Source organism: Heloderma suspectum, chromosome 1 (assembly GCF_057233095.1).
Source record: "Heloderma suspectum isolate Gila_16-S chromosome 1, 16-S_ref, whole genome shotgun sequence".
Classification (NCBI taxonomy): domain Eukaryota; kingdom Metazoa; phylum Chordata; class Lepidosauria; order Squamata; family Helodermatidae; genus Heloderma; species Heloderma suspectum.
In genome coordinates this window covers 91,402,139-91,420,389 of record NC_139458.1, presented here as the reverse complement: position 1 = coordinate 91,420,389, position 18,251 = coordinate 91,402,139, and the positions used below count along the sequence as shown (strand labels likewise).

At 46.6% G+C, this 18,251-nt stretch overlaps 1 long non-coding RNA gene across 1 annotated transcript in view; it reads right to left on the bottom strand.

Moving 5' to 3' along the window:
• Positions 1-658: 658 nt before the first annotated feature.
• The window catches only part of LOC146357568 (uncharacterized), a 43,896-nt gene continuing 26,303 nt past the window's right edge, over positions 659-18,251 (bottom strand). The window contains exon 3 of the long non-coding RNA XR_014786744.1: positions 659-800. This is a non-coding gene — a long non-coding RNA (uncharacterized LOC146357568). The remainder of the gene's footprint in view (positions 801-18,251) is intronic.

The window sequence follows — 18,251 nt, the reverse complement described above, 5'->3', positions numbered from 1 at the left end:
AGGATAAAGCTTCAATTCAATCATCTTTCAGTATATCATTATTCAAGTGAATATATGGAAAGGCTTGGATTCACACATGCTGAGCCTTCTCTCCTCCCTTTATGCTAACAGCGTCTCCTCATATTACATCAGAGGCTACTTCTGAAGTTACCATGAAATTTGGGACTAAATGTGGTGGGGAAGCTCATTTGAGCTTTTGTGCAGCTTGCTGAATTCTGACCGGTGGTGATTTCTTCATGCTCTCTTTTAAAAAATTGATAGATAAATATCCTTTCTAATATCCACCAAGGGTTATATGAATCCAATTGTATCATAGTGCCCCCCTTACCATTGGAAGGTTCTTTTATCCAGCAGAGGCTTCTGGAAGTGGAAAGTGAAAGTGAAAGTGAGTCAATCTTCACTGATACCCATTTCCCTCTGCAGCCACCTGTGTCCCCCAGATCTGCTCCAGAGAATTAGAGGGCTCTTTGGAACACTGTGGGAGGTGGCATGGGAGACAGCAGAAGAAAGGGGAAATTTGCAAAGATCAGTCCCTCCCTTTTCTATTCATGGAAGCCTCTGCTGGGTAAAAGAGCAAAGAGACACAAAGGGATACAACCCCAAATATATTATCTTGCCCAGTGATGCATTTAAAGTAGGGCTGCAGTAAGGAAAGAAGGAAGAACAAAAGACATATCAGTTTATTCATCAGGATAAACAGAATGGAATTGTTTTCTGTTTCCCATGTCGAAGCAGATTGTTTCATAAGTTCACATCTACGCAGTTCTCCCAACAGCACAAAAATAGCTGCATTGTTTCAGCTGAAGGGGAGAAAATAAGAGAGGGTATTAGATGTACAAGAGCATTTGAAATGTAGGATACAGGCTTACTAGAACAAATGATGGCTATCAGCAGTCCCCATGCCCTGTGGAGAGAATGCAATCTACAAAAAGGAGCTTATCTTGATTGTCAAATCTTTTATAATGTTCACTGGAAATGAAAGCACGTGTACTTTTTCAGTCCCCTTAGTTCTGCTTCCTTTATGTCTTTGTAGCAATGTGGAGTGAAATGTTTCAGGGATGATAGACCTGTTCTACATTTTTCATGCCTTCATAGACAATTACTGGATGCTTAGTGCGAATTGCCATTTAGACAAACTATTTCAATTGTTGTGTCTTATTGGGTCCAAACTAGGTTTGGATTAATCAGTTTCGGGTCCTCTTCATTTTTCATTTTTCCAGTCTTCAATTAATTCTGAACTCTGAGATAGGGATGTCAGAGAATTTCTCCACGAATCTTGGGGAGGCTGAATGCCAGCGCATTCGGCCCCCGAGATTGGTGAGGAAACGGTCTGCCCCCCCACCCCCCCTGGGACGGGACTTACCTTGTGCGAATGTCCCTGGCGGCGGCGGCTCCGGTGGCGGTTTGGTGGTGGTTCAGCGGCAGCAGCTGCAGCGGCTAGTCTTCTGACCGGCTGCCACCTCCGCCATTTCCAAGTTAAAAGAAAAACAAAAACGTGATAGGCTATGTAAAGATTTACGTAGCCTATCATGGCTAGATTTTTAAAAAACACCGTGATAGGCTACGTAAATGTTTACGTAGCCTATCACGGCTGAGTGAAAAAAAAACAAAAAACCATGCATATGCAAATGGCAGCGCCCATGGGCGCCGCCATTTGCATATACGCGGGTTTTTTTTTCACTCAGCCGTGATAGGCTATGTAAACATTTACGTAGCCTATCATGGCTGACTGCAGGGACGCAAACGGCGGTGGCTACGGCCACTGCCATTTGCTTCCTGGCAGGACAGGATTCACGGCGAGAGGGACGGGGCGCCTCCTCCCCGGCCAGAATTTCGGGGGGGAGAGACGGGGCACCTCACCCCGGCCAGAATTTCGGGGGGAAGGACGGGGCGCCTCCCCCCAGCCAGAATTTCGGGGGGAGGGACGGAGCACCTCCCCCCCATCACGAATCAACTTTCAGATTCAGGTAAGGGACTTTCGTACATTCCTACTCTGAGAACTTTTTAAAAGTTCGCATGAAAATTGTTGTGTATCTATGTGCACATTTCTCCTAATATATGAATTTTTATGCAATTTTGCCCAATGTACACATTTTTGCATTATATGAATGCATTGCATTTTAGCATTATTTTCATTAATATGTGCACATTTGTGTGCAGAAATTTCCCTAACGTACACATTTTGTGTGTGTATGTTTTTATTGGAGAACTCCATTACAAATGTCAGAGAACTGTGAATTCCAAATGACAACTGAGTTTTGGTTTCCATATTGGTTTGAAAGTAGGGATGGCAGAGAATTTCTTCCCGAAACTTCGGGGGGCCAAGTGCCAACGTGTTCGGCCCCCCAAAGAAATTTCGGGGAGAAATTCTCTGCGCCCCCCCGCACCCCGCACCCCCCCCCGGGACGGGACTTACCTTTCCCGAATGTCCCTCCCGGCGGCGGGTCCCGGCGGCGGTTCATCGGGTCTTCGTCAGGGGCAGGGATGGCAGCCGGTCTTTCGACCGGCTGCCGCCGCTGCCATTCCAATAAAAGTAAAAAAAAAACCACGCCCCCGTGATAGGCTATGTGACGATTAACGTAGCCTATCACGGCTAGATCTGCAAAGTCAGCCGTGATAGGCTACCTAAATCGTCATGTAGCCTATCACGGGTGACTTTAAAAAAAAAAAAAAGCGCATACGGCTAATGGCGGCCCACATAGGGAGCCGCCATTCACGTTCCTTATTTGGTCGCTGTAGTCTACGTAAAGATTATGTAGACTACGGTGAAAATAAGGGCAACGCTATTTGCGTTGCCCTTATTTTTGCCGTAGTCTACGTAAAGATTTACATAGACTACAGCGACCAAATAAGGAACGCGAATGGCGGCTCCCTATGGGGGCCGCCATTTGCGTACGCGCTTTTTTTTTTTTAAAGTCACCCGTGATAGGCTACATGATGATTTACGTAGCCTATCACGGCTGACTTTGCAGATCTAGCCGTGATAGGCTACGTTAATCATCACGTAGTCTATCATGGGGGCGTTTTTTTTTTTTACTTTTTATTTCGCGGCCGGGAGAGGCGAGGCGCCTCCTCCATGGCCTGAATTTCGGCCGGGCGAAGCGGGAAGCCTCCCCCCCGGCCTGAATTTCAGCCAGGCGAGGTGGGAAGCCTCTCCCCCCGGACTGAACTTCGCAGGGAGAGGAGCGAAGCGCCTCCCCTCCACCGCGAAAAGCTGCAAGACCAGGTAAGTGGCTTTCGTGCACCCCTATTTGAAAGTGCAAAATTAGGGAAGTCCACATTAAAATGCGAACCAAGTGAATTTTCCTACAGTTTTTATTATTCATGTCAGCTGAGAGAAAACTAAACAGACTTCACAATGTTTTTTGAGGCAAGAATTCTGAGCACACTTGAAACCAAGTTCCATTCATTTCAAGAGTAACTGATTCTTCAAAATAAAAGGATGTAAGAATTGTACATACTCTAACAACATCATGGGTAAAATTGAACATAAGTCGTACTTAGAGTAGATCCACTGAAGTGAATGGGACTTCAGTCAGTCATGTCTAGCCTAAATCCCATTCATTTCAATGGGTCCGCTCTGAGTAGGATTTATGTTGGATTTTATCCCATACATTTAAGCACAGGTGGAACCCAATATTATGTCCTGTTTTTGAAATGTTAGCACTGAGGACCAGAAAGGAATTTAAATGATAGCCAGGACATGCGGTACAGTCCTTTCATGACTCACAGGAATCGGAAGCCATTGTATATGAGTTCAGACTATCCATTTAGCATAGTATTGTCTATTCTGAGTGGCAGCTGTTTGCCAGAATTTCAGGCACAATTTTTATTTTTCACATCATCTGGCTGCTACCCAATCTTTTCAAGTGAAAGTTCCAAGGACTGAGACTGGGACTTTCTGCATATGAAATGTGTGCTTTACCACAGAGATATGGCCCTTCATCTCAGCTACGCATGTGGAGGACCACATGCTTAGTGCTTTCCCTCAAATTCATGGCTTCCTGTTGGTGCAGAGCTTAGCTTTTCCCCTGACATGCTAGCTTTTCCTTTGCAGGCAGTTCTGTATCACCATCTGAAGTGGGATGGACTGCACCATGTATGCAGACTGTGCTGTATATACTGGGGCTGTGCACTGCTTCGGCCTGAAGCCTGAGTCAAAGCGGGATGCTTCAGGCCACTTTGGGCTCCCCCTGAGGTGAAGCAACTAAAAATGACAAATTCATCCATCTCTATCTAGCCCAGTTGGTTTGTATTGTAAGATTGGTGGCGGGGGGTCCCAACATCTTGTTCTTTGCTTTGACCAGCAAAATGCCTTGGGTTGGCCCTGGATATATGGTCCCTAGAAATATTCTTGCATGATATCCAGTAGACTTACTTTAAAAGTACACTGGAAAAACAAATGTGTAGCTGGGGATTTAGAGCTCAATATTTATTTCTTCATGTAGTCTCTTATGCAGATATCAAAATGTCTTATAGGAACCATGCTGATGGGTGAGAGCAGTGAAAAGCTGGCCTCCCATCCCTACAAAAGAATATGGAGGGTCTAAGCTGATATTTGAGACATCCTATTTAAGGGATACACCTCATTTCAAAGTATCACTGGTCCATAGAACAGGATAAACATCTCCCCTTTCAAAAGAATTTCCTAAAATAGAACTGACACCATGCCTCTCAGTGTTTGGGAATTTTGATATTTTTTTGACATGGGAACTCTATTTCCAGCACCCCTCAAAGTGACAGAAGCAATGGGATTCAAATATGTTAAGATACGTAGGAGCTGAAACCTGTGGGAAAGCATAAAAAAGAGGGAAATGCACTTTCTCCAGATTAGTTTTTCTGCATTTCAAACAGAGCCACCATTAGTGCCCAGTGAAACTGTTGGCGGTTTCCCTGACTTTTGATTGCTTCGAACAGGATGGGAATATATGAGCCTAAGTTAACGCATTGCATCACTTTTTAAGACAACAAGTACTGGGGCACTTTAAAGACCAACAAATGTTTTGTGGCATAATGCTTTGCTGGCTACAGCCTATTTCTCCAGATGTATGAAAACTTGGTATGTGTTGGTGTGCAATATAAATAGATACAGTACAATTTGGGCAAAATGTTTTGCCCAAAGAAAAGGAAGCACAGCTGTAGTAGGAGTGCTGCGTTGCTATGCAAAGCAGTGTGCAAGGTGGGAATCTATTCCCTGGAGATTTTTGTTCTGTTGAGTAATGTGTTCTGTTGAGATGTTTTTTTCATGGGTTTATCCAATTTGCACCTCTCAAAACTTTAAGTGAGCTATGTTGTTTGCTGAAAACCACATTTTTGTGAGCTTTCCAATGCAGCATCTTAGAAAAAATGCAACAAAACAGTGCATATTAGGGGGAAGTGCACATTAAATATTAGACAAGTGTCTTCAGTCTTGATCTTTAGATGTCAGCTTAAGACCCACCTCTTCAAGTAGGCTTTCCTTGAGCAAAGGCGAGGTTAAGCATGGACTTTGGGGCCAAGGTGTGGGCGGCCAGACTGAAAGGGGCACTCAGAAGGCTTCCTCACCCTGCGTCCAGTATGCCATTTGTGTCTCTGTTCACACGATAGGCTACGCAAATATTTGTGTAGCCTATCACGGCCCAAAACAGGGATGCAAATGGCATAGTGGACGCCATTTGCAGCCATAAAGCTGGCCAATTAGCCTAAATGCAGCCGTAAATGGCTGCATTTAGGCTAATCAACCAGCTTTACGGCCACAAGTGGTGTCCGCTACGCCATTTGCGTCTGGGGGACTGACTTACACAGAAATACAACACGGCAATGGCTGCTGGCCGTATCGACTTCCTCCAGCCCTGTGGAGCTGGTGGCCGGCTCTGCAGGTTCAACGTGGACAGGGATCCGACCCAGACGGATCCCGCAGGGAGGCGGAGGTGAGTGATCCATTCCACTACAGACTCTGGGGGCTGGATTCTTTCCTACCCGGAAGTGTGTTCCAGGGAGGCATGCACACGCAGCATCTACTGCTCTTGCATGTGTGTATGCTTAGGCACTGGGTGGACACACACAACAGTGCAATGTCTCAAAAGATTCTAGCAGTCCTGCAGCTAATCTTTTTTTTCCTCCCTGGATCCCTGACCTAATGAGAGGACACAGGAGCCCAGATTTTTGTTCTAGCTAGCCAGACCAGAAGGTAGCAGAAAGAGAGGGGGCAGGGGAGGGGGCAGGGGACAAGGCAAGAGAACTTGTATCATAAAATAAACCACTGTTTCCTAGCCTGGTATGCATGCTTTAACATATTCAGGTTAGGGTGGTAGTCCTCTCTCTCTCTTTCTCTCTGTGTGTGTGTGTGTGTGTGTGTGTGTGTACATCTTCTTCATGGGCAGGACAGAAAATGGATAACACAACATCACTATTTATTTATTCATTTCATTTCATTTCATTTATGTTCTGCCTTTTTTCCTCCTTAAGGAACCCAAGGCAGTATACATAATCCTCCTCCTCATCCTCCTCCATTTTATCCTCACAACAACAACCCTGTGAAGTAGGTTGGGCTGAGAGTCTGTGACTGGCCCAAAGCCACCCAGTGAGCTTCCATGGCTGAGTGAGTGGGGACTAGAACCTGGATCTCCCTTCTCCCAGTCCAACACTCTAGCCACTACACTACACTGGGTCTAACTTAACACATTGTATTAAGCCCAACTAGCCCAATCCTCCACACCAGCCAGTGAGAGAGGCTGAGGGAGCAGGCAAAGATGGTGGTGCCTGGCTCCTCCTCGTCCTTAAAGGAGTTGCCACTTTTTGCTCACGTGTTCCCACTTCCCACTGCATGGCAAAGTCCAATTCCTACCCCCAAAGAGATAGGATGCACAAGAAGGCAGAGTGTTCCAGAGGGAGAGGGCAGGTGAGCAATCCAAAAGGGCTGCGACCATCACTTGCTCAATTCTTCCTGCTGAAAGAGAAGGAAAACATGAGCAATTGTGTGGAGGCAGCGGCAGTTTCCCCTGCAAGAAGCAGCCTCTGCTTTTCTGCAGGGCATACTTCTGGGGGCAGGCAGGAAAACATGCAAGTAGAGGAGGCACTGGCTTTTTGTCTGCCTCTTCTGTCCTGTTTACCTTCTCTGGGCACTGCAACAGAGTAGATTGAGCTAGGGATGTATGAGAAACTTTGTTTTTGCTCACTGTCAGGGTTCCCCTTATGACCTGGACCCCTGAGCAACTTCTTAAGGATCTATTGTCTCCCTAAGGTCCCATCTTCCTTCTCTTAAACTTCCCCTTCTCAATAACATGGGGTTTAGGCTGTAGACGAGGAGTGATTGACTCTTCAGTCACCTGGGGTTTAACCATAACAATTTACTGGTAAATTGAAACAAGCAATTAACAACTAAAGGTGCGAACCCACCCCCATCCAATTTCTCCAGGTGCCCACCCAACCTTTGTGCCCAGTTGCTGGTCCCCATACTGTGCTTGAGCCCCTCCTGTGCTCAGAGAGCAGCCCACACTCACCCCAGTGGCTTCGTCAAGCACCAATGTCACCATTTTTGAAAAATAAAATGGCGACTGCAAAAATGCACAGATATCTGCATATCTACATACACAAATGTGCTCAGTTTTGCAATTTCCATTTTGTTTTTCAAAAAATGGTGACTGCGGAGCTTGATGAGGCTTCTGGGGTGAGTGTGGGCTGCTCACAAAGTGCAGGTAGGGGGCAAGTGGGGGTAGGGGCTCGGTGAGCAGGTCTTGGGAGTTCAGGCAGGGGGGGTTCTGCTGAATTCCCAGACAGAACTGGGTGCCCGTGCCATCCCAAAATAAAGCTGAGTGATACACAAGGCATTATGAGAAAATAAAAGTTGAAAAAATGCAAGTACCTCTACCCTAGATGCACTTAGGCTTCTTCAGCCTGCTTCTTCCTGCGTCCTCTTCATGCTCTTCTCTTCCTGACTCTGCTCTTACTGCTCTAGTCTTTCTGACTCTCTCTTTTTATGCCCTCCTCCCTCAAAACTGAAAGTACTGTTTCAACACTGAAGAAATGGAACTTAACTGGGGAAATGAAACTGCAACTTAACTGAGGAAATGAAACTACTCCTCTCAGGGATACCCCCTCTAGGCCTGGCCTTTTTCCTTGCCTTGCCTCTGTAGGCCTCAAACCTTCACACTCACAAAACATGTGAGCGTGCCATGTTCAAAGCCCTGATGTGGTCGTGAACATGCACCTGCTGAAAATGTTCGCACATTGCCAGACATGTGCTCGCCTTTGATTTGTGGGTTTCTCTGTTGGATTTTGTGCAAAATTTCCTCATTTGCACAAATGTCCTAATTTGTGCAAATTTCCCTGTAGACCGAATCAGTCCTGCCCTAGTCTATGGAAGAAAGTTGCACAAATTTGGGGATGCAGCAATCCCATTTGATCACTGCTCGATTCGCACAATTTTCCCATTCATGCAGTGAGAGCAGCAACACAAACAGGAATTTGCTGAATCAGAGTATGTGAGGGGAGGTGCATAAGGGAGCATGCAAGCAAAAGGCTAATTCCTATAGTGCCAAACTATGGACTGGAATCATGTCTGAACCAAGCCATTGCCTGGTTCTTTATGCATAATCATATTTTCCTTGGTAGAATGATTAGATTTATAACACTACCTAATGTAGAATATTTTTCAAGAAGAACTAATAAATCTCAATGAAGGTAATCTATACATGTAATTGCTGTGGTTTATTTATTTCTTTAAAATCCATATTCCCTAATTCTTTGCATCGCTACATTTGACACTGAGTATTTTTGATATGTCAAGTAATCATCCAGTAATAACGGTCATATTTAAAAGGGAAGGGAAGAAAAAAAATTCAAACGCCCATCATCTTTACACACGAAAGTGTTAGCTTCTTGTTGTTGGTGGTGTTTTTTATTATTTGGGAAGGGGGCAGTGGCAGGATAAAATTTAAATAATCCACCCCTTCAATTCCAAGTTTAATTTCTTGCAGCAATGCTATTTGTTTTTGCTTTTCTTGCATATGGATAAATTCCTCTAGTTAAGGAGAATCATTCTACTAGCAATATTTGTTTGCCTACTTAAAAACAAAATTGAAAAAGTATGCCCTTTGCTCTCCAGACAAGGAAGAAAATAACTTTCTCCCCATCTCTGAAGATTTTGAAAATGTGAAGAGTACTTAATATTTGTCCAGCACACCATTCTAATATTGACTAATTCTTTTGAAAGATGGCTCTACGTGCCATCCTGGAACACATTTACCCATGAGTAAGTCTCATAAAAAACAAACAAAAAGAATGAGAATTTCCTCTTTACTTTTATGATGGGGAGATACTGCATTATGCTGTAGTTCTGTTATGGTGAGATGCTGTGTCTAGGGATGGGCGAATTCACCTGGGTCTGCCCCACTTGATGGAACCCCACTGGCTGGCCTGCCCTGCTTGCGCCAGGGTGCAAGCTGCCCAGCAGTCCATGGGTGCCTGATGAGTGGCTATCTGCTTCCCCAATGAGCTGTCCTTCTGCACAAAATGGCAGCTTATTGTGGTGGCTGAGGCAGCAGGATGGGAGCCGAGAGGCTTTCCAGGATAGAGTTCCCTACCCTTGCTAGATGTTTTCTAAGGAACTCCTTTGCAGTTTGTTCTCTGCATGTGCTGGGGGTCTGGTTTGAGGCTGGTGATTTTTTGACTTCGACTTTTAATCTCGAGAGATCAGTTCTAGGCGGTGGGGGGCTGGTGGCTCTGATGTCAGTGGGGCTGTGAATCCACTCTGGGATTCAATCACAACTATAAAGGAGCTATCCAAGGTGTGAACCCTGTCCCCCAAACAGGGGGCCACACCTTGGATAGCTCCTTTAGAGTTCTGACTGGTTCTGGCTGAAACCCAGAGTGGATTCATAGCCCCTTGGACATTGGAGCCACCAGCCTCCACTGGTTCTGGATCTCATTGTATAGATGTGCTTGTTTACATTCCAAGTCCTTAAAATGGAGCAAACCTACCTGCGCCCTTTGGGATAGGGTGGAATATTAAACTCACATTGAAAGAGAGATCCACAGTACGCTCCCCATTTTAATACATTTCATTGACTTGTTAGGTAGGAACTTGGGGAATTCATTGCATGAAATAAATGCTCACATTTGATTTACAAATCTGAGAAGAGCTATTACTTTTCCCATGCTATATTGGATTTGTTTGCCTGCAACTAAATATCTAGAGAAAAGCAGCAAGTGGACAACCAAGTAAGAACAAAAACAAAAACTTTCTTTCTAAGCTCAAAGAATGAAATCAAACCCATGAGACATCTTTCAGATAAAGCAGTGAATCACAATAGCTGAAAAAGAATTCACTATCGCTCCATTTGGAATTATGCTGCAGTGGATTTCCCCCCATTGTTTTGAGGTTTAAGATTATACTTCAATGTATAAAGCCTATTCTACAAGTGTTCTTTGCAGAGGCTGATGCAGAGAAAGTATTTCCAGTATGCCAAGGATGTTTGTGAAGTACCTGCATCTTGGACCACTTAAAATTAAACAGCATGCCAAATCATCTTGCATAAGAAGAAGAAAGCAACAGTGGTTTTCTGATTATCCTGTCGGCAAGAAACAGACACACCTGTGTGGATATACATCTAGCTATTTCTGGCCACAACTCCAAAACTGGCAGCTAATAAGAGGGTGGGATGTGTTATGCACCTACTGACCACCATTGCTAAGTGACATGTGGGAACATAGGAACGAGCAACATGGGAAGCCTGATTCTAGCTCAGACTATGGCTACACTCAGATGCTTATATCTTGGCCTGATAAGCCTTGTGCCTGCACATGCAGCTTTTTGTGTTTCTCCCTATGGAATGGTTAACAGCTTTGGAACAAGCCAGGGAAAGAAGCCTTCCAAAGCTATCAGCCATACTTTTCCTGTTTGGATAAAGCAGGGAACTATCACTACCTGAAGTCTTCCTGGCCTGTTTGTTGGCTAATGCGAAGGGAGGAGCAAAGAGGCTGCTTGTGTGCCCATAAAGCTTGTTTATATCTTGGCTTATCACACTGAGATGGGATTAGGGATGGACGAGACCTCTTCTGCCCACCCCGCATGCTGCTCACTCAACCTGACCTGGTAAATGGTGTGAGGCGAGCTGCTGGGACATTTTTTCAATGAGCCACCATTTTTGCACAAGAGTAGGGATGGCAGAGAATTCTGCCATGGATTCCAGTGAGGCTGGATTCTTTAGAATCCGGGACCCTGAAATCCATGGCAGAACAGCCTCCTGCCCCCCGCCCCCCCATGGAATCCCCCCAGGACGGCGCTTACCTGGGGTGGATGCTGTCGCGGCGGTGGTGGCGGCAGCGGCTGGTCTCCTGGCCGGCCGCGGCTGGGCTGCTGCCACTGCCATTGCCATCCTTGCAGCCGTGATAGGCTACGTAAGAATTTATGTAGCCTATCATGGCTAACCCCCCCAGAAAAAAACACCCAGCAAAAAATAAAACGGCGAAAAATTAAAAAATGAAACCGCGATAAAACGGCGAAAAATAGGGGAACGCAAATAGCATAGTGGGCGCTATTTGCATTCCTTTATTTTTCGCCGTTCTAGCTTACCTAAATATTTACGTAGGCTGGAATGGCAAAAAATAAAGGAACGCAAATAGCGCCCACTACGCTATTTGCGTTCCTTATTTTTTGCTGTTTTATCTTACGTAAGTACTTACATAAGATAAATCGGCAAAAAATAGGGAATGAAAATGGTGGCCGCCGTAGCCGCTGTCATTTGCGTACACTGCGTGTTTTTTTGGAGGGGGGATTAGCCGTGATAGGCTACATAAATTCTTACGTAGCCTATCAAAGCTGCCTGGCTGGATGCAAATGGCGGCCGCCATAGCGGCCGCCATTTGCGTCTGCAGCAGCCCATCCGCGGCCAGAAATCCAGCTGTGGATGGCCCTGGATGGCTGCTCCGCAGCCTGGCTGCGGAGCAGAGCCAGCCGTTGAGGATTCCGGGAGGAAGGACCGGATCGCCTCCCCCCCGCGTCGAGGATTCCGGGGGGAGGGACGGAGTGCCTCCCCCCCACCGCGAAAGGTTCCACGAAAAGGTAAGTTTTGTACATCCCTACACAAGAGAGGAAGTGACATTCCATGAGGAGATGGACTCTATTCACAGAAGGTGCCTCCACCTGATGTTTTTAGGGATGGGGGAGAATTTCTCCCCGAAACTTCGGGGGGCTGAGTGCCAATGCATTCGGTCCTCCAAAGGTTCAGGGAGAAATTCTCCCCCCTGCCCCCCCCCAGGATGGGACTTACCTTTTACGAATGTCGCTCCCGGTGGCGGGTCCCGTCAGCACTTCGGCAGGTCTTCGTCAGGGGCGGGGGCAGCAGCTGGTCTTTCGACTGGCTGCCGCCGCTGCCATTACAAGAAAAGTAAAAAAAAAAATGCCCCTGTGATAGGCTACGTAACGATTAACATAGCCTATCACGGCTGGATTTGCAAAGTCAGCCATGATAGGCTACGTTAATCGTCACGTAGCCTATCACGGGTGACTTTGGAAAAAAAAAAAGCGCGTATGCAAATGGCGGCCCCCATAGGGAGCCGCCATTCGCGTTCCTTATTTGGTCCCTGTAGTCTACGTAAAGATTTACGTAGACTACGGCGAAAATAAGGGCAACGCTATTTGCCCTTTACGTAGACTACAGGGACCAAATAAGGAACACGAATGGCAGCTCCCTATGGGGTCCGCCATTTGCGTTCACGCTTTTTTTTTTTAACGTCACCCGTGATAGGCTACGTGATGATTAACGTAGCCTATCACGGCTGACTTTGCAGATCTAGGCTACGTAAATCGTTACGTAGCCTATCATGGGGCTTTTTTTTTGTTTTTTACTTTTCTTTTGAAGTTCACGGCCGGGGAGACGGGGCACTTCTCCCCGGCCTGAATTTCGGCAGGGTGAGGCGGGAAGCTTCCCCCCCGGCCTGAATATCAGCCGGGCGAGGCGGGAAGCCTCCCCCCGCTTGCATGAACTTCGCATGAACCCCCCTCGCATGAACTGCGAAAAAAGCTGCGGGACAAGGTAAGTCCCTTTTGTACATCCCTAGATGTTTTGGATCCATCTTCCTAACACCACAGCTCACCCCATTCAACAAGGTCCCTTGACTCCTTGTGTAGCATTTTCAGGGGGCTGCTCTGGGAAGGAAGGAAAAGAATGGGAATTTCACTTCCATCACTGCAGTTGGTCCAGCATAAATCTGGATCCAACCCAGTAAAAACTGATATATTCAGCAGTTTTTAATGATTTGAAAAAAAAAAAATAACAGAAATTCTTCATTAGTTATTTTCATTGAAAGGCATAGCTGGTATCTTTTAAATGTACTGTATAAATAACATATTTTATGGAAATTATGTAGAAAACTCCAAAGTTAATGTGTGTTTGGAATCTGCAAAACTCTAGGAATGAACACAGTTCATGGAAAACCATCAAACTGGCATACTGACACTTCTCTGGAAATTACAGTTCACCATCTAGCATTAAAATCTTCTTGGATTTGAAATTACGGACATAACTGTTAGACTACTACTACCAATTGTAATGCAATCCTAATAGTGCAGCTGCCCTTACAGCTTTTTAGAGCTGAAAGGTAATTAAGTGTGTTGGGTAAAAACGTAATTAAAACAAGCCTTTGTCAGGGTGGAAACTGAGCCCATAGAGCCCCAGAGCAGTTCTGATTCTGAGGAAAAACAGCAATCCGTGGGAGAGGAGCTCGCTCATCTCTCACAAGCACAGCAGCTGGCAGAGATTCCTCCTGCCAGCATTCCTGGGAGAGATAGTGACCCTAGCAGTGAGAGAGCACTGGAGCGGGGCTTGCTGGATGCTCAGCGCAGACACAGGTAGCAACGACAGATGGAGGGCGCCGAAAGGAGGCGCTCCGCTTGTTTGGCGCTCAAACAATGGTCGCGTCCCGAGGACCCAAGGGAAAGAGGGAGGATCTCTCCATAGCTCATAAGTTCAGAGTCTTCCTGTGGTTCCCCTTCAAACGGAGACCAACTGCCTTACCTGGAGCTTAGGCTACTCTGCTATCTTTCCCCAGTGCTGTTCCTTGCTTAGTCGCTAGTGATTAGTATCTGTAAGAGTCATAAAGTAATAAAGGAATAAAGCCTTAGAAAGAATCCTCGTCGTCTGTGTCCTGAGTTGGCTATTGGAGGGGACTGCAAGACGCAGCTAGGGCACTCCTTACACCCTTACCTCTTCACCCTGACTACTAATTGATGGGTTTAAAAACAAACCTGATGGCACTTTCAAGACCCCTTACCAGAAACAAATTGAGAAAAGTATACTGAGAAAGGAAAATGCAAATTAAATGGCACCAGTATTTTATTTATACATACCTAGGGACATATGAGAATTTCAGTTGATTTTCAAATGATTTTCAGTTCACAAATCACTTGAAAATGCCCCATCCACAACCACCAATGACAACATGAATAGGAGCACATGTTCTCCCAAATTGTTCACAAATTCCTGAACTTGCATTCGCTTTGGCAAAATGTCCGCTTGAAAAATGTGCAACTTCCTCAAACTGCGCAACTTCCTCAAACTGCGCAGCTTCCTCAAACTGCGCAACTTCTGAAAATGCACAACTTTTCCCATTTGAATGAACTGACAGCAGGTTATAAACAAGAACAGGAATGAGCCAAACTGAACTTAGAAGTTCATAGAATTTCAGTGAGATCAAGCACCCCTGGTTCTCCCATCCCTATACATACCCCTTCCTTTATTTAGCGAGGGGAAAAATATTGTTGTGACTTTTCCAACAGTAGCAGTTAGGATAAGTAGGGAGGCTCTTCTGAAGCCCTTTTCATATACTCTGAATCATGCACAACGAACAGATGGAAGGAGGATCCAGAACCTGCCTGCTGTCCCTGCTCCTGACCAATTTTTTATCAGCTCCTTTAGGGATGGCGGAGAATTTCTCCCCAAAACTTCGGGGGGCCGAGCGCCAACGTGTTCGGCCCCCCGAACAAGTTTCGGGGAGAAATCCTCCGCACCCCCCCGCACCACGCACCCCCCCGGGACGGGACTTACCTTCACCGAATGTCCCTCCTGGTGGCTGGTCCGGCCGGCAGTTCGGCGGGTGTTCGAGCGAGGTGGGAGCGGCAGCCGGTCTTTTGACCGGCTGCTGCCGCCGCCATTGCAATGAAAGAAAAAAAAAACGCCCCCTGATAGGCTACGTGACGATTCACGTAGCCTATCACGGCTAGATTTGCAAAGTCAGCCGTGATAGGCTACATCAATCGTCACGTAGCCTATCACGGGTGACTTTCAAAAAAAAAAAGTGTGTACGGATAATGGCGGCCCCCATAGGGAGCCGCCATTCCCATTCCTTATTTGGTCGCTGTAGTCTACGTAAATGTTTACGTAGACTACGGCGAAAATAAGGGCAATGCTATTTGCGTTGCCCTTATTTTCGCCATAGTCTACTTAAACATTTACGTAGACTACAGCGACCAAATAAGGAACGCGAATGGAGGCTCCCTTTGGGGGCCGCCATTCGTGTACGCGCTTTTTTTTTTTTGAAAGTCACCCGTGATAGGCTACGTGACGATTGACGTAGCCTATCACGGCTGACTTTGCAGATCTAGCCGTGATAGGCTATGTGAATCGTCACGTAGCCTATCAGGGGGCGTTTTTTTTTTTTTTTACTTTCACGTTCGCAGCCGGGCGAGGCGAGGTGCCTCCTCCCCGGCCTGAATTTCGGCCGGGCGAGGCGGGAAGCCTCCCCCCCGGCCTGAATTTCGGCCAGGCGAGGCGGGAAGCCTCCCCCCCCGGCCTGAACTTCGCGGGGGGAGCAGCGAAGCGCCTCCCCCCCACCGCGAACGGCCTTCGACGACAGGTAAGTGACTTTCGTCCACCCCTAAGCTCCTTGTGCAAAGAGCCTAGGGACATACAGAGTTTGCAGATCATAAGAAGAGCCGTGCTGTAGCAGACCTGTCTGGTCCAGAATTCTGATTGCACAGTAGCCAACCAGATGTTGGTAGGAAGCCCACAAGTAGGACATGAGTGCAATAGCATCCTATAATTTTCAACTGGCATAGAGGCATACTGCCCCTGGTACTGGAGGTAATATATAGCCATCATGACTAGCCATTGATAGCCTTATCCCCCATTAATTTGTCGAATCCCCTTTTAAGTCTGTTCAAGTTGGTGGCCATCAGTACATCTTGTCACAGTAAATTTCATAGTTTAACTAATATGCACTGTGTGAAGCAGTACTTTGTATGCACAATCTGGGAGCCTACAAAAAGCAAGCTTCCCCCAATTACGTGAAGATAAAGCGTATGTTCAGATAACGTGTGCACTTACAACTACAGGCACAGACCCTGGGTTGTATCCAGTGGTGTCATTCCATTAACACAAAGCTTCTGCCACTTGCAGAAATCCCTTTGTCATCCTCCTGCACGTGTCAAATCCAATATTTTGATTCCAATTGTTCAAGCGTTTGCACAAGCGTTTACACAACTCATCACAACTTCATTGCGCTAAGTGTTGCTTGTTTTTGCTACTTGTTCTGCTAGTGCTTGTTGAACTGCTGGTGGAAAATGCAATCACTGTCAGAACGCCACCTACTGTACCTTTTCTATTTGTGTTACATTGGATCTACAACCCTCAGTGAACGCATAGACCAAACAATATGTGGAGGGGTGGGGCAGAGATAAAACCTCCATGTCATTACACATTTTCAGACCATATGAAAAGAGATATGGTCTTCTAGAATAAGTGGGGAGGCCCTTCTCATTTCATCTGAATCATATCCTTAGGGTGCAATCCTATGGCCACTAGTCAGTGGCTAGACAGCCATAGGATTGGTCAGTTCCTGGGAAATGACCTCAGAGTCCACGCTCCAAGATCAGTTCATGAAGAACCAACCTCCTCCCCCTCTTGCACCGCCTCATAGGCAGGGCAGATCGGCCCTGTGCTCCATGCTCGGAAGAGCAGCACAGAGTGGGGAAAACAGGGCATTCCTGGGGGAAGGCCAGGGCAGGGAGGTCAGAAGTGCTGGTATGACATTTCCTATGTGTTGTCCAGCCTCCTCACCCCATGCTCCAAGGTCCAATGGCTAGACAGCCAAAATTGTCTGTCTAGCCATGAAAGCAGGGTGGCAGAAGTGTGGAGGAGATGCGCTCCTCACCACTCCTCCTCCCCTACAGTAGATAGGTGGTTGCCCTGGGTTCAGAGGTGATGGTCGATACCCTTAGGATTGCTTCCTCCACTGTTTTTATGTATTGTATTGCTGTGAGTCACCTTGGGAGGGCTTCTGCTCTGAACGGCAGCCAAGACATTTTTACAAATACATATATACATACATACATATATACATACATACAGAGAGCCCTTGTCAGGGTGCCTGTTGCCTACTGAATCCTCCAATAGCCAGAATCAACACTCAGACAAAAGGGCTCCTTTCCAAGGCTTTAATTCCATTCAACCTAATGAAGCATACAGATGCTAATTGCCTGAGACTAGGGGTGGCGGAGAATTTCTCCCTGAAACTTCGGGGGGCCGAGCGCCAACGTGTTCGGCCCCCCGAACAAATTTCGGGGAGAAATCCTCCGAACCCCCCCGCCCCCCGCACCCTCCCCGGGACGGGACTTACCTTCGCCGAATGTCCCTCCTGGCGGCGGGTCCAGCCGGCGGTTCGGCGGGTGTTCGAGCGGGGCGGGAGCGGCAGCCAGTCTTTCGACTGGCTGCTACCGCCGCCATTGCAATAAAAGAAAAAAAAAACGCCCCCTGATAGGCTACGTGACGATTAAAGTAATATGCTACTGGGGAAGAGCAGAGCGTATTTCCAAGTAGCGCCAGAAAGAGTGAAGTGGCTGGGCCAAACCTGAAAGGACACTCAGCTGTGGATGTGTCTGGTGGTGAAAAGAAAATCCGATGCTGTAAAGAACAATATTGTTTAGGAACCTGGAATGTCAGATCAATGAATCAAGGTAAGCTGGAGGTGGTCAAACATGAGATGGCAAGATTGAACATCGACATCTTGGGAGTCAGCGAACTCAAATGGACAGGCATGGGCGAATTTAATTCAGGTGACCATCATATCTACTATTGTGGGCAAGAATCCCTTAGAAGAAATGGAGTAGCACTCATCGTCAATAAAAGGGTGGGAAAAGCAGTACTGGGGTACAATCTCAAAAACGATAGAATGATCTCAGTACGAATCCAAGGCAAACCATTCAACATCACAGTAATTCAAGTCTATGCCCCAACCACTGAGGCCGAAGAAGCTGAGGTTGATCGGTTCTATGA